Raw genomic sequence first — 15,767 nt, forward strand, 5'->3', positions numbered from 1 at the left:
TTTCAAAATGGAGATTTAGCATTTATTTCAGTATTTATTTTAAACATTGAAATATGTATACATGTCATAATTATTAAATGTGGAAAGCATACACTATATTTGAGTAAATCTGAAAAAAGACGCGCAAAAACGTGTGGGTTGATTTACATTTGGCACCTCATACATGTGGGCTGTTTGATTAATTAAAACTCATAATTGAAATCCCGGGCAGGGCTCTTCTGTTTAATACGACACTTGCCAGGTTTCACATCACTCGGTCCAGCGATTCTAGTGGATGTGCATTTTAAAGCGCAAATGTAGGACAAGCACATGTGCGCCCAGCCCGCGTCATGTGTGTAAGTGCACAACCAGCACACGTGTGGAGTCTGAACTATACAGCTGCAGTGGTTCTCCTGGGTTGTTTGTAATTTGGGTGGCATAAGAAACTAAAATAATTAAATCATGAAAATGAAGACAAAAACTAAGAACAAGCTTCCAGCCAGTCCTTGATTAAATAATAACATTGTTGATGATGATGTTGTTTTGAAGCTTCACCCAGATAGCCCCCCTCCAGGAAACACGCCCAGCACTCCGCATCAAGCCTTCAATTGTCTGAGAAACTCTGCAGCTACTACTACACTACTAGCCGGCGACGCTGCTCTGGGCTGCAACTCAGTCACAGCCAGTGATGTGACACAGCCCGGGTGGGGATTCACCGAGCAGCGCCAGTGGACGTGCCCGCCCGGGACGGCGCTTTTCCCGGCGCCGCTGCCTGAGCTGCCGGGCTGTGACGCCGCTGTTACCTGCCCCTCCGGAGACGCGGCGCTGGGACGGGCTCTGCGCGGAGAAGCTTCTCGGCGAGTGCGGCCAGGAAGAGCGGCCCGTCCCGGAGACGCGGCTCAGGACGGCTGTGTCGCCGGGGCTGAGTGCGAGTGTGTGAGTGAAGCACCTGGTGCCAGCCTCTCGGTAGGGAAATGGGGGGGATGCTACCCTATGCTACATCCCCGGTGAAATTGTGCACAACGACTCCGACAGCACAGCTTTCTCCTTTGGAGGATGCCTAAGAAGAGGTAAGTGTCCAGCTTGGTTGTTTGCAGAAGCTTTTTGCTTGTTTGCTCCTGTGGGCCATTGCCTTGGACAATGTCGCATACCATCGGATGGCACTGTGACTTTAGAAAGCCGACTAAGAGCTTGTTTGGGTCAGGGTCCAGCACAGTAAAACTGCCAGTGTTGTTGTGTCAGGAGGATATATACGATATTTGTATTTGTTCGTTTTATGTGAGTGATGATACATTTGTTTTTCAATAATTGCCTTTGCTGTGTGATGAAATTGAACTGCAATGCAATACTTGATTTGGTGTTATGGCAGTTGCTGTTTGTGATGCCTCTGTTAATAATGATATTGCATTACTGACAATGCTGTGTGCATGTGAAGGGCTGTGGGAGTATGCTCGATTAGTGATGCACTGACATGAACATTTCCCCTGTAATTTAGAGATCACAGATGTCAGAAATGGAAACGCAGCTCTAATGATGGGTAGTTAACTTGTTTTTTTTTAACAGAGATAGTAGGCTAGTTCAACAACATACAGAGCTACATGCCTATAAATGGTTAATAATTGTAAAGTCGAGTCATTGACACATTACACGCTTAATAATATGATCTGTTTTATAGTAAAGTTTCCTGCTGTGTTATGTTCTCTATATACACACACATCTGACATAAGAAATGCATGATAACCAAGCTAGAATGACTCAAAAGTGGCAAGGCTGTCAATTTCAGTTTTCAAAATGCAACCACAAGCCCTGGATCATGTTTTGTTCTAAATCTATTTACATTTAAATCTCGAATACAAAATATGATGGTTCAGTTTTTTCAGCATCTATGTCTCTGTGCCTGCCGCACGAAATCAATAGCATTACGGAGTTATGGTAATTATATGATGCTGAAACTACATTTTGTATTCTGTTTGTGTCATGATTACTAGCTATAACTTTACGTCCATTAAGTAATCTTTAGCAAGGGATTTAAATTGATATAAAAACTGTTTGGCAATAAGGACGATTAATGATGATTAGTCAATGACGTTTCCTTTCTTAGGGTATGTACTTGTTATTTTCTTAATACTGGAGTTTTCTCCTAATAATAGCTCTTATATCAGACACAGTATAAGTAGTTTATGCCCTCCTGAGATTTTTTTTATTTCATTTTATTAATAAACGTGCCCCTTGCTTGAATAGAATATATAAAAAAATCGATCAATCACTTCATCTTGCAAAGCAACAAAGATGGGGAATTCATTGTATGCAGCAATGTGAGCATTTACATACATCAGAGTAAACAAAGGGTGTTCGCAGTATTATTACTGTTAACAGTACTCTGCATTAGCTTTCTATCAGGATTGTATATGACTTTCTAACTTTTCTATTAACGTGATTAAAATATAGTCAAATAACAGGTATAATTGACATCCTTTAGATTTTAAGATTTCCATACCTCACAGCATACCCTATTGTTACTTACTTAAGTTTGAGAGAATAGACAGAAACTAAAAGCTTCTTTTGATTTTTAGGAATTGAGCAGTTCAAACTGTGCATGTACTATGTTTACCCACTAGGTTTCACTAAAGAGTTGTACAACACCAAAATGTCAGAATTCAAATTAGATTTTTTATTTTATTGTATTATTATTAGTTTGGAAATGCAAACAGAACAAAACTCTCTCTGGGTTGCTACTTTATTAATGGCTTTATTTAAGTCTATGCTAAATTGTGAGAACGTAGGCACACTGATGCATTGTTTCATTTATTTTAATGACGCTGCAGGGTTGGATTGCAGTACAGCTGGGAGGATGGGACTCCCTCAGAGCAAGGTAGCCTTCAGTGACCTTCAGGAGAAAAACTGAACTAGCTAATGAAATAACTGAGTCTAAAATCCAACAAGGCACAGTGAAACCCAAAAAGACAATTGACAGCATTAGAGACCCTGTTTGCTTTGCCACTACTAAAACATGAATGTGATTTTTGCAGGGCATAAAAATTACCATACATTAGATTATATGATTGGATAGTAAAAACTGTAGATGCTGTTCAATACTTATTCAACTCAAGTCTGGAATTTATTATGGGGACTCTTATATTGATTCAATTGACTGCTGGGATTAAAAACTAATTCTGATAGTTATGTGTTTTGACAAAGTATTGTTTCATAAAAGTCTTGCCTATTGTGGATTAGATACAAATGTATTCGAAGAAATATTAAGTCACAAATTCAGAGTCTTTGGTCATAACAACAAAAGTGGAATCTACACAGAAAAATACACAGAGGTGTAAGACCTGATGATGTCAAAGCTACAATTGTAAGTTTAATGTAATCTAATGGCCTTGAAGCACATTGAGGAAGCATGTTGCCCAAAATTACTGACCTGTATGGACATTTTGGTGAAATGATATGCATGTGCAGCTGGGGCATGGGAGATAGGGCTTTGATTTCCGGTGTCAGGTGCCAGCCTCCTCCAGCATTACAAGTTCAGTGTGGGTTTGAGAGAATCATGCATTCTCCATCATGCTCACGCATTACTTCAAAGTCCAGTGTAGGAAAATGCTTCAGATATTTGAATACTGAAATGTTGTTTGCGGTCTTGTGTCTCTGTGCCTGCTGCACTTGCTGCTCATAGCTTCTCATAGCTTCTCTGTGTGCAACGTCAAATGTTGCTACTTCAGAAACGCATTCTCTTAAAGCTTGCTGTACAAATAAGCATGTGATCATCAATCACCATCTTTAATGCATTGTAGGAACCTGGTAAAGGGTTAAGTTATGAAAAACATCAGCTATACATCTTTACTTGTTGCTATAGTGTATACGTAAGATCATTAGCAACTTTTAAAATCTTAACATGTAACACTTCCTAAATAATGACAGATGTCAAAAGCCAGCATGTATGCTCTTTCAGGGTTTTGGGATGTGTTGTGTCATAATGTCCTGGATCGTGGATACACAGCCGAAAAACTCCAAAAGCAACAGATTAATCTTCCCCATGGCAACTCAAGTCATTTTCATCAAGTCAACACGTGTGTTAGCGTTTCACATTCTTACTCCACAATAGTAATTATAGGTAAGTATAGGTAGGCCGAATCCACGGCTGTGGGAAAATGGGTCTACGACTGTTCATCACCAACATTTCATAACCAATTCATCACCAACACTTTATCACAAGGTACATGTAATCTCTAGGGGGTGTACGGATATATGGACGAAACTGCGGTTTTGTAGCTTTGAAGCAGCTTGTTAGGTTTTCTCTGTAAGGAGTTATGAGCCAGTTCTCAATTTGACCATATGGAGAAGGTCAGAATGCAGGATATTTTTGAATAGACCATATACACCGATGAGCCATAACATTATGACCACTGACAGGTGAAGTGAATAACACTGATAATCTCGTTATCATGGCACCTGTCAGTGGGTGGGATATATTAGGCAGCAAGGGAACATTTTGTCCTCAAAGTTGATGTGTTAGAAGCAGGAAAAATGGGCAGCGTAAGGATCTGAGCGACTTTGACAAGGGCCAAATTGTGATGGTTAGACGACTGGGTCAGAGCATCTCCAAAACTGCAGCTCTTGTGGGGTGTTCCCAGTCTGCAGTGGTCAGTACCTATAAAAAGTGGTCCAAGGAAGGAAAAGCGGTGAACCGGCGACAGGGTCATGGGCGGCCAAGGCTCATTGATGCACGTGGGGAGCGAAGGCTGGCCCGTGTGGTCCGATCCAACAGACGAGCAACTGTAGCTCAAATTGCTGAAAAAGTGAATGCTGGTTCTGATGGAAAGGTGTCAGAACACACAGTGCATCGCAGTTTGTTGCGTATGGGGCTGCGTAGCCGCAGACCAGTCAGGGTGCCCATGCTGACCCCTGTCCACTGCCAAGAGCGCCTACAATGGGCACGTGAGCATCAGAACTGGACCACGGAGCAATGGAAGAAGGTGGCCTGGTCTGATGAATCACGAGTTCAAGGTGTTGACTTGGCCTCCAAATTCCCCAGATCTCAATCCAATCGAGCATCTGTGGGATGTGCTGGACAAACAAGTCCGATCCATGGAGGCTCCACCTCGCAACTTACAGGACTTAAAGGATCTGCTGCTAACATCTTGGTGCCAGATACCACAGCACACCTTCAGAGGTCTAGTGGAGTCCATGCCATGACGGGTCAGGGCTGTTTTGGTGGCAAAAGGGGGACCTACGCAATATTAGGCAGGTGGTCATAATGTTATGGCTGAGCGGTGTATGAGTTCCTATATGTGTCCTATAGCAACCATTAGCCTATCTACACTCTTTAAAGTCATATAAACAATTTGAAATATTGCTTTACCTTTAAGGAGAGGTCAATGATCAAGATCAAGGTGCTTGAACCATTTGATCAGTAAACCCATTATGTTCTTTACAAATCTGAATTCAGTTTTTAGATTTAAGACTCCTAGTGAGTTTGACTTTGAAGAAAAGGTTGAAGGTCATATTTTTATAACCTTATTTTTATAGGTTTCCTGTCTGGATTCAATATTCACCATGGGTCTATCTCCTCTCTCTGAGACATTATACAGAGAAAAAAGCTATAATTATGCCTTTGACCTTTAAACGAAGGTCAAAGGTCAAAATCAATAAAATTTTAAGACAACATTTTTGTTTTATATGTGTGTGTTCTATAAAGAAAGTGACTCCAGTCTGCTTTTTGTCTAAGATCTTGAACTATTTTGAGAACTCTGTTGGCTGCCATGACCTGCTATGGAAGACTGCCTGGTTTTTTGATGTGAAGTCTGGACTGGTATAACTACTTTGAGATTTGGATGTCCCTTGAGAAATAACATCATGCATAAAAGTTCTACTACAGATAGAGGGTCTGGGAAGACTTCACATTGGTGAGCCAACTGCAAGTGGTATACCAGGAAATCTTTGTGCTATATGTAACTACTTCCTATCTGAGGTTCAACCAAAGCAACTTCCAACTTCAAAAGCTATCGTCAAGTAAGTGCATGGTGTTACTTTTCCCCCTCAAAGTCTTACATGCCTTGGAAATCAGTTTCTTGAAATGCTTAACAGTCAACATGTCACATGGCTTTCAAAATTAAAAAATCATTATAAAATGTCTTTAACACTGATAATATTAATATTTTACAAACTATATTAAGTACCATCATTTCATCTGTGAACTGTTCACCACATTTAACAAAAGTACAATTAATGCTAACTACAAACTTCTATATAAAAGCTAACCCTTAGCATGCACACTAGAACCAAGCCCTTTTTCATGCATGGCTATTTGTGAAATTAAGCAATGTGCATTTTTTAGTTTAGGGTTTTATTTAGATGTAATTGACCTACATTTTATTAACATTGAATTAGCCACCAAAACATATTTAATAAAAAATTAGGTCCTCTTGAGGTCCTGAAGCCACCATGTTTCAGCATGCCCAATAGGAAACTGATGAACCAGCATCTTATTCCTCAGTGCACTGACAGTGTTATTATTATTGGATTATTGGAGGTCTCTAATGCAACAAGTTGAAGACTGTCTGACTATAGAGCTGTGGTCGAGCAGGGACATGAGGTCCTTCTTGGGATCACAAACAACTTGATTTTGGAATTTGGTCTTCAAACCACACGTTTTAAAGGGAAACGTACAGCAGAAAACATCTTGATAAAATATATTAGGTGACCATGGCATACTACAACAAAGAAAGCAAGGAATCATTGATAGTGTCTGATAATGCTGCCAGCATGGTGAAGGTATTCACTTTATTCCCACCATTAGAGGTCCAAGATGGTGAAACCGATGAGAATGAAGATAAGGATAAGGCAACTGACCTTGAAATGCTCAATGTAAGTGAGCAGCTAGATTATTTTCCACTTGAATGGAGTCCGTACATTATTCACATTGTACGACTTTCTGTCCATGATGCCATGGAACATAAAGGCCTTGTAAAGATATTGATGGCAAAGGTTCACAAGCATATGGCATCTTGCCACAAATCTATAAAATCCCCTAATGTCCTAGAAGGACACTTCAAACTGCTGCTTGCAAATGCTACCAGGTGGAATAGCCAATTGAAATTAATGAGGTCCTGCTAGTCCCTGGAGAGGTTGTTGGAGCTTCAAGCACCCATTCTGTTAATGTCATATGAACTGAAACTTATAGGAGAACTCTGTGAAGCCAGGGGTGTACAATTTCTGAAAACATTTATTGTCCAAGGGACAAGAAGCTCATAAAATCTACTTGCACTTCATACAAATCTACTTGCCCCATTCACACACAAATCAAATAAGGTTAACTGTGCCCAAACAATTAAAAACTAAAAACATTCAACAGACTTAATCCATAAAAATTCCCCCTCTAAACCTGTAACTAATAAGTGTAAACTATAATCTTATAAACTTAAAAAAAAAAGTAGAATTTATTTTGCTTTAGTGTCTTCATTAGATTAAGTTATTGCAATACAACGGTACTCAAATTGGCAACGGTGTATATGATGCCCAATTAAAATGTTAGTGTCTTTCCGTTAGTTAGGCTTGTTTGAAATCCTGTCATGTCTCAGTGTCCCAGTGAACACGGAGCCATATGGTCGCAGAACCACTGAACTACATGTAAAAAGACTACGTGTAAAAAGCATTGAATTTGTCAAACAAATTCCATGCTTTTTACATGTAGTCTTTTCTGCTATCCAGTAAGTATCGAAACATTATATCCAGAAACACAGAAGAGCTGTCCTTTGTGGTATTTACAGTATTTATGATTGTTGTAAAAGTAATTATTTTATACTTTAATAGTTACTATAATGACAGCTACTACACTCCCAAGAACACGAGTTGATATAAACATAATTTTGGTGAGTGCACTACTTCCCTTTAACTCACATTCCATAACAGAAATATTGTTATAAGACTGAAACTAGCAGTTATAGCCCACTATAAAATCAGACTGTAGAGATACAGGTTTTACCTAATCCTCTTTCTTATTCTAAACCTGATTCTGGTTATGATTAGGTGCACATTCTGTATTGGACCCATATACATTTGAAACAGACTGCCATGTACAGAAGAGAGAGAGGGACGCAAAACTAGTGTTCAAGTATAAAGATTACCCTTTTATAAAGTGGGTTTTGCAAGTGAATAAAAACAGAATGTAAAGTATGCATGTACTTTACAGTGATGTACGCTGGGAAGGGTTTTGCATTTCAGTAAATTTGCAGGGCACAGGTATTTGGAATTTTCAGTATTTAAAATATTTATTCTGAATGCTCCGTGTACAGTACTGTGCAAAAGTTTTGGGCAGGTGTGGAAAAAAATGCTGTAATGTAAGAATGCTTTCAAAAATAGACATTAGTAGATTAAATTTATCAATTAACTGAATGCAAAGTGAGTGAACAGAAGAAATATCTAAATCAAATCCATATTTGGTGTGACCACCCTTTGCCTTCAAAACAGCATCAATTCTTCTAGGTACACTTGCATAAAGTCAGGGATTTTGTAGGCATATAGTCAGGTGTTTGATTAAACAATTATACCAAACAGGTGCTAATGATCATCAATTCAATATGTAGGTTGAAACACAATCACTAACTGAAACAGAAACAGCTATATAGGAGGAATAAAACTGGGTGAGGAACAGCCAACACAGTTTACTGTCAAAAGTCATACACCATGGCAAGACTGAGCACAGCAACAAGACACAAGGTAGTTATACTGCATCAGCAAGTCTCTCCCAGGCCGACATTTCAAGGTAGACAGGGGTTTCCAGATGTGCTGTCCAAGCTCTTTTCAAGAAGCACAAAGAAACGGGCAACGTTGAGGACCATAGACACAGTGGTCGGCCAAGGAAACTTACTGCAGCAGATGAAAGACGCATCATGCTTGCTTCCCTTCGCAATCGGAAGATGTCCAGCAGTGCCATCAGGTCAGAATTGGCAGAAAACAGTGGGACCCTGGTACACCATCTACTGTCTGGAGAAGTCTGGTCAGAAGTGGCCTTCATGGAAGACTTGCGGCCAAAAAGCCATACCTCCGACGTGGCAACAAGGCCAAGAGACTCAACTATTCATGAAAACACAGGAACTGAGGTGCAGAAAAATGACAGCAGGTGCTCTGGACTGATGAGTCAAAATGTTAAATATTTGTCTGTAGCAGAAGGCAGTTTGTTCACTGAAGGGCTGGAGAGCAGAACATGAATGAGTGTCTGCAGGCAACAGTGAAGCATGGTGAAGGTTCCTTGCAAGTTTGGGGCTGCATTTCTGCAAATGGAGTTGAGGATTTGGTCAGAATGAATGATCTTCTCAGCATTGAGGAGATCTACAGGCAGTTACTTATCCATCATGCAATACCATCAGGGAGGCATCTGATTGGCCCCAAATTTATTCTGCAGCATGACAACGACCCCAAACATCCAGCGACTGTCATTATGAACTATCTTCATCGTAAAGAACAAGGACTCCTGGAAGTGATGATTTGGCCCCCACAGAGCCCTGATCTCAACATCATCGAGTCTGTCTGGGATTACATGGAGAGAGAGAAGCAGCTGAGGCTGCCTAAATCCACAGAAGAACTGTGGTTAGTTCTCCAAGATGTTTGGGCCAACCTACCTGCCGAGTTCCTTCAAAAACTGTGTGCAAGTGTACCTAGAAGAACTGATGCTGTTTTGAAGGCAAAGGGTGGTCACACCAAATATGGATTTGATGTAGATTTTTCTTCTGTTCACTCACTTTGCATTTAGTTAATTGATAGATATAACCTATTAACATGTCTATTTTTGAAAGCATTCTTATATTTTTTCTCACCTGCATAAACCTTTTGCACAGTACTATACATACATCAGAATTCTTGATATTCAGCCTTGATGTGGTAATAGGAATATTCTGGTATTAAGTATGCATGCCTGAGATCAGTAAATAGACAAACTAAAGTGTCTGTAATTTTCAGATGGAATTTAATATTGTTTTGGTATGTGTGGGCTGTAATTCCATGCAATGCCTTTGCTGCTAGCGAAGAGTCAATCTGAGTATTATATAATCATATGATTTGAGCCAATTGGATTTTATACATCTATCTTAATGTCATCAGCAGCACTTAACACAAGATCCCTGAGTTTGCGAGTTTGAGCTGAGAATGGTGGTAAACTAATAATGATACATTTTTCTGAAAAAAACTGGAAGCAAAACTTTACAATGAGTGGGCATCTTTCACTAAACTCCCATATGGTTTCTGTGTTTCTTAGCCCATCAAATTAATGTGTCTGTAATCCCATACCTTTCCTAATGTGAGTTGCTTTAGTGCTGAAAAAACTAGCTGCGGTGAATACAGATAGATTGCCAACTAATGTAGTGTACACAAAAGCATAATTAAGAAATTGGACTACATGTTCAACTACATGGTTTTGTCCAACACATTTCAAGACACTAAAGGGAGTATCAACTAACCAGGAAGCTGTTGCCATTGAGAATAAGTTTGAACAAAAATACCATCCTCTGAAAATAATGGGATGTGTTGATGGTACTCATATCCTCATTCTTGATCCCTTTGATGGGAACTGTCATTTTGTAAATAGAAAGTGATAGACTTTCTTACGTGTGGTTTTAGTCTTGCAGCCACCTCTAGTAAGACTGTTATTTACTTGAAATAATCCACACTGTATATGAACCTGAACATGTGCAAGCAAGTGAAAGAGGGAAAACCACATTTGTTTACTGTATATAGCTAGTACTCTTATAAAGGTATACTTTTATTTTAGGAGATTACAAGACTTAATAGTCATCCTTTATACAGATCACAATCTGACCCATAATTAAATAATTAATTGTTAAAATTCACAAAGGCGAAACTTGGATTATATAAAATAAAATTTAACCCACAAATACATTTTATGTACATTTTTTTTTTTAAGTAGAAACTAAACGAATGATACTTGGAGGGCTTTTTAGGCAGACCTGTCTAAAGTTCTAATTTGCTGTCACAGAGTGTGTGTTTAAGAGAGTGTGGGGAGTAGGGTACATGAAGGAATGAAAAACATCCTTTTTCATTTTTTGTTGCATGCAACTGGATAAGTTTTAGAGTTTATTACTCTGTTCCTGTATTTCATAACAAATAATGACTGAAATATATTGCTTACTTATGTCATGTAACTGGATATCATTTTTAATTATTTCAAAACATGTTTTTCTACTGTATGTTCTGTCTCCTGTATATGTGTATTGTATTTTGCACTTGTTGCATATTGCCTGTAATCTCAGATACTGTGATATATGTTTTGATTTATACCCCTAGTAACTAATTTGAGAGGGAAGCTTTCCTAGTTTATGTATGTGAAGTTTTGCCTTAATCTGGCAAACAGTTTCTGAGAAGAAGACATTTGAATGTTTAGTATAATTTTATATGGCTATCAAACCATGTGACCAATAAACTTGCCATTAACAAATGCAAATCTAGGTTATTAGGAAAGGTCTTGGCCTGAGTTTCAGATCAATTCATGATTCAGTGATTTTTAAAGATTTCTAAAGAATGTTGACAATTTGTCATTCAAAGCAACCTGGCCACCAAACCATGTGGCCAAACAGTATTAGTAATGGGCTCTATTCAATTGATTTGAATAGATCTACTTGATATATTGTTTGTTGTTTTTGATATCACATTTTATGATAAAAACTAGAAGTTTCATGTAACTTTTCAGCTTCTAAGCTGCATAGCAGGTTATGTATTTTATGAAACATTTGAAGTTTGCATATTTTTGCAATTCATTTTGTGCAATTAAGTTACAATAACTTTCCACAAGATGGCGATAGACTTCTACACTACACAATATGGGTAGTTTCTTCATTTACTTCGCTAAATAATAAGAACATAAGAAAGTTTACAAACGAGAGGAGGCCATTCGACCCATCGTGCTCGTTTGGTGTCCATTAATAACTGAGTGATCCAAGGATCCTATCCAGTCTATTTTTAAATGTTCCCAAATTTCCAGCTTCACATCGCTGGGGAGTTTGTTCCAGATTGCGATGACTGTGTGTGTGAAGAAGTGTCTCCTGTTTTCTGTCTTGAATGCCTTGAAGCCCAATTTCCATTTGTGTCCCCGGGTGCGTGTGTCCCTGCTGATCTGGAAAAGCTCCTCTGGTTTGATGTGGTCGATGCCTTTCATGATTTTGAAGACTTGGATCAAGTCCCCACGCAGTCTCCTCTGTTCCAGGGTGAAAAGGTTCAGTTCCTCAGTCTCAGTAGGACATTCCCTTCAGACCTGGAATAAGTCTGGTTGCTCTCCTCTGAACTGCCTCTAGAGCAGCGATATCCTTCTTGAAGTGTGGAGCCCAGAACTGCACACAGTATCCAGATGAGCTCTAACTAGTGCATTGTACAGTCTGAACATCACTGCCCTTGTTCTCAATTCTATACTTTTGACAATATACATTTGTTTGCCTTTTTTATTGCTTCCCCACATTGCTTGGATGGAGGAGTGAGGAGTCCACATAGACTCCTAGGTCTTTCTCATGCAATACTTCATCAAGTTCTGTACCTCCCATAGTGTAATTATAGTGGACATTTTTGTTACCTGCATGTAATACCTTGCACTTCACCACATTGAATTTCATCCGCCAGGTGTCGGCCCACAACTGAATATTATCTAAGTACCTTTGAACAACCTGTGTCAATTGTATCTGCTGAGCCACCTATTTTAGTATAATCTGCACATTTGACAAGTGTGCTAACTATCCCAGAGTCCAGATCATTAATATAGATTAGAAAAAGCAAAGGCCCTAGAACTGATCCCTGTGGAACTCCACTAACAACCTCACTCCAGTTAGAAGCAAATCCTCTAATTGACACCCTCTGTTTCCTATACATCAACCAGTTCATAATCCATCTACTTACATTACCCTGAAAGCCTACAGCTTCCAATTTGAGGATCAATCTAAGTATATCATGCTTTCACGTGATCTACAGCTGCTGTTGCATGTTCAACAAACTCCAATGGATTATTAAGACATGATCTGCCTCGTCTAAACCCATATTGATTATCTCCAAGAATATGGTTTTCATTAAGATGCTCCTCATTTTTTCCAACATTTTACAGGTGATGCAGGTGAGACTGATTGGTCTGGACTGATTTCCTGTCTCAGTTTTGTCCCCTTTCTTGTGGATTGGTATGACATTTGTTGTCTTCCAGTCAGTTACCACATCCCCTGTTCTAAGTGTAATTTGGAATATTTTAGTTAGTGGCCTATAAATAATTTCCCTAATTTCTTTAAGTACTGTTGGAAATATACCATCTGGCCCAGGTGATCTGTTTGTTTTTAATTCTGCTAGTCCCTTTAGTACCTCCTCCTCATTTATCTTGATCTCTCTTAGGGTTTGACTGGACTGATTGTTAACCTGTGGCATGTTATCAGTTTTTCTTTTGTAAGAACCTCCGTGAAATACTCATTTAGAACATTTGCCACATCTTGTTCGTTTCCCAAGATCCTTCCATTTCTGCCCTTTATCTGTTTCACGTCCTCCTTTATTGACCTCTTGCTGTTGTAGTATTGAAAAAAGCTCTTTGCATTAGTTTTAGCTCCAAGAGCTATGTTTCTTTCTATTTCCCTCTTTGATTTCTTGATCCCTTTCTTAAGATCTCTTTGCAGTTCAAAATATTCTTTGTATTTTGTCTCCTAATGGATGCGCACGCCCTTTTCTGCGGTTACAACCTAATGTAACCCAGCAGTTCTCTACACTTTCCTGCTCTAAGGTCTCAACTCTCCTAGGTTTTGGCATGCACACTATCTTTCTCATGGGCTGATTGACTAATTCTTCCATATCACTAATACAGCGCAGATCAACAAGCTGAGCCTCAAGATCACTGACCTTGATCTCTAAGATTTCAACATGCTGAATATGTTTAAAATAATTATTAGCATTGGCTGCAAACTGGGTGCAGCTCTTGTTGTGCGCTGGTTGGGTTGTCAGTGCGTGCAAGTTCAAGTTCTATGTTTATTCTAGGCTTTTTTGTTGTTGCTGTTTTATGGTTTTAATTTTTAAACCAATCACCAAGGCATCTAGTCCTTAACCTTTTTTGTATTTATAAACAACTTTCCCTGTGTCAAGATGAATGATAACTTTTCAAGGAGAACATGGGAGCGTACTCGGAGGAGCAAGGCGAGTGCTTCCACCAGGATATACTGGACTTTGAACACCGCTACCATGGACAGTATAACGAGAACACGATGGGGGACTACATTTGGGGGCTGATTCTTGAAAGTGATTTACAGTATAACCGTAAATCTAAAAAAACGACTTACTTCTAAATCTTTTGTAGTCATTTTTGTATTACTTTAGTATAAATACATGTTAATTTGGATTCATATGTTGTTGTTTTCTGACTTTATGTGAACGAAAAGACACAAATTCGCCCGTTTTCTCATTGGAAGTAGGTATACATCAAAATATCACTGTCCTGGTCACAAAAACAAAGTTTGTGGGGAATAATAGCCATTTTCTATACTTTTGAGGCATAAGCAATTAGAATACCCAGGACCCAAAAAAAAAAAAAATGTTATACATGGTGTTCTCAGTGCAATGCTGTGGGCTCTGCATACTCTGTGATTAGGCAGTTTTTACTGCATCTATGCTCTGCCGCGGGCCTCGTTAATCCATTTTAGAATATACTTGTTGACCTCCACCATCCCCCTGTGAAGGATTAAATCCCAGGAGAAAGGAATGTCTGTTCTTTACACCATGAACTGGAGGAGTTGCAGGCAAATGAAATGAATTACCTGCACAAATATAGGAATGTGCCCATCCTTGCTTTTACTGAGACTTGGCTGGATAGCGGAGAAGATGACAATGCTTTATCCATTGATGGATTTGGTCTGCCTATCCATCTCGATAGAAACAAGGTGAAGGTGGGGGAAAAATGCTGCGGGGGGTCTGTATATATGTTAACAGAAAGTGGTATGATAGTGTATTAGTGTAGGAGAAAATCTGTCAATCAGATATTGAACGTTTGGCCGTCTCACGCCGACCCTTTTATATGTCTCGGGAATTCCTTTAACTATTTTATGTTGTTATTTACATCCACCCATGGGCTAATGTTGATAAAGCAATTTAACTCTTAGTAAATACTATAAACAAACTGGAGGCCATCTCTCCAGATGCTCCTAATTTTATTCTTGGTGATTTTAACCATTGTCTGCTATGGACAAGGCACTGAAAAGTTATTATCAATATGTAAACTGCACAACGCGACAGAATAGGATCCTGGATTTATGCTATGGCTCTGTCCTAGGAGCCTATAGATCAGGGGTAGTGAATTATTTTTTGTCAGGGTCCGAATTTCTTACTCAAGGTAAAGGGGGAAAAAAAATCACACCTCCAAATGCCCCTTTCCAACACACACACACACACACACACACAATTATGAGAATTAATAATATACCCCATTGCTTATATTTATTACATTAATTTGACAAAGTACAAAAATAAAACATTTAAATAAATATAAATGTAAGTATTAAAGCACTTTCAGACCACTTTTATTTTTTTAATTGTTGCAAAATGAGGGCAAAGAATTTTTGAAAATTGGAGACCTGAAATGAGCGATTCTGAGTAATTTTGAACTTGAAAAACATAGCTCAAAATCTTCATGAAATCCATGTAATCAGGCAGATTTGGACTCAAACATTGCTTCTAAACCATATATCACCAGCGAAAAATCACATATCAACCGAGATTATACATGCAAACTAGACGTGATTGACAAGCCGCAGAAACCACAGAGATCCACTTCG

General features: G+C 38.9%; 1 protein-coding gene across 1 annotated transcript in view; it reads left to right on the forward strand.

Annotated features, from left to right (window-relative positions):
• The first annotated feature begins 363 nt into the window (after positions 1-363).
• Positions 364-15,767, forward strand: part of LOC136744763 (heparan sulfate glucosamine 3-O-sulfotransferase 5) — a 50,444-nt gene continuing 35,040 nt past the window's right edge. Inside the window, exon 1 of the mRNA XM_066698787.1 lies at positions 364-1,049. The gene's annotated coding sequence lies outside the window, so the exon portion shown is untranslated. The remainder of the gene's footprint in view (positions 1,050-15,767) is intronic.

This window comes from Amia ocellicauda, chromosome 1 (assembly GCF_036373705.1).
Source record: "Amia ocellicauda isolate fAmiCal2 chromosome 1, fAmiCal2.hap1, whole genome shotgun sequence".
NCBI classification, from domain to species: Eukaryota; Metazoa; Chordata; class Actinopteri; order Amiiformes; family Amiidae; genus Amia; species Amia ocellicauda.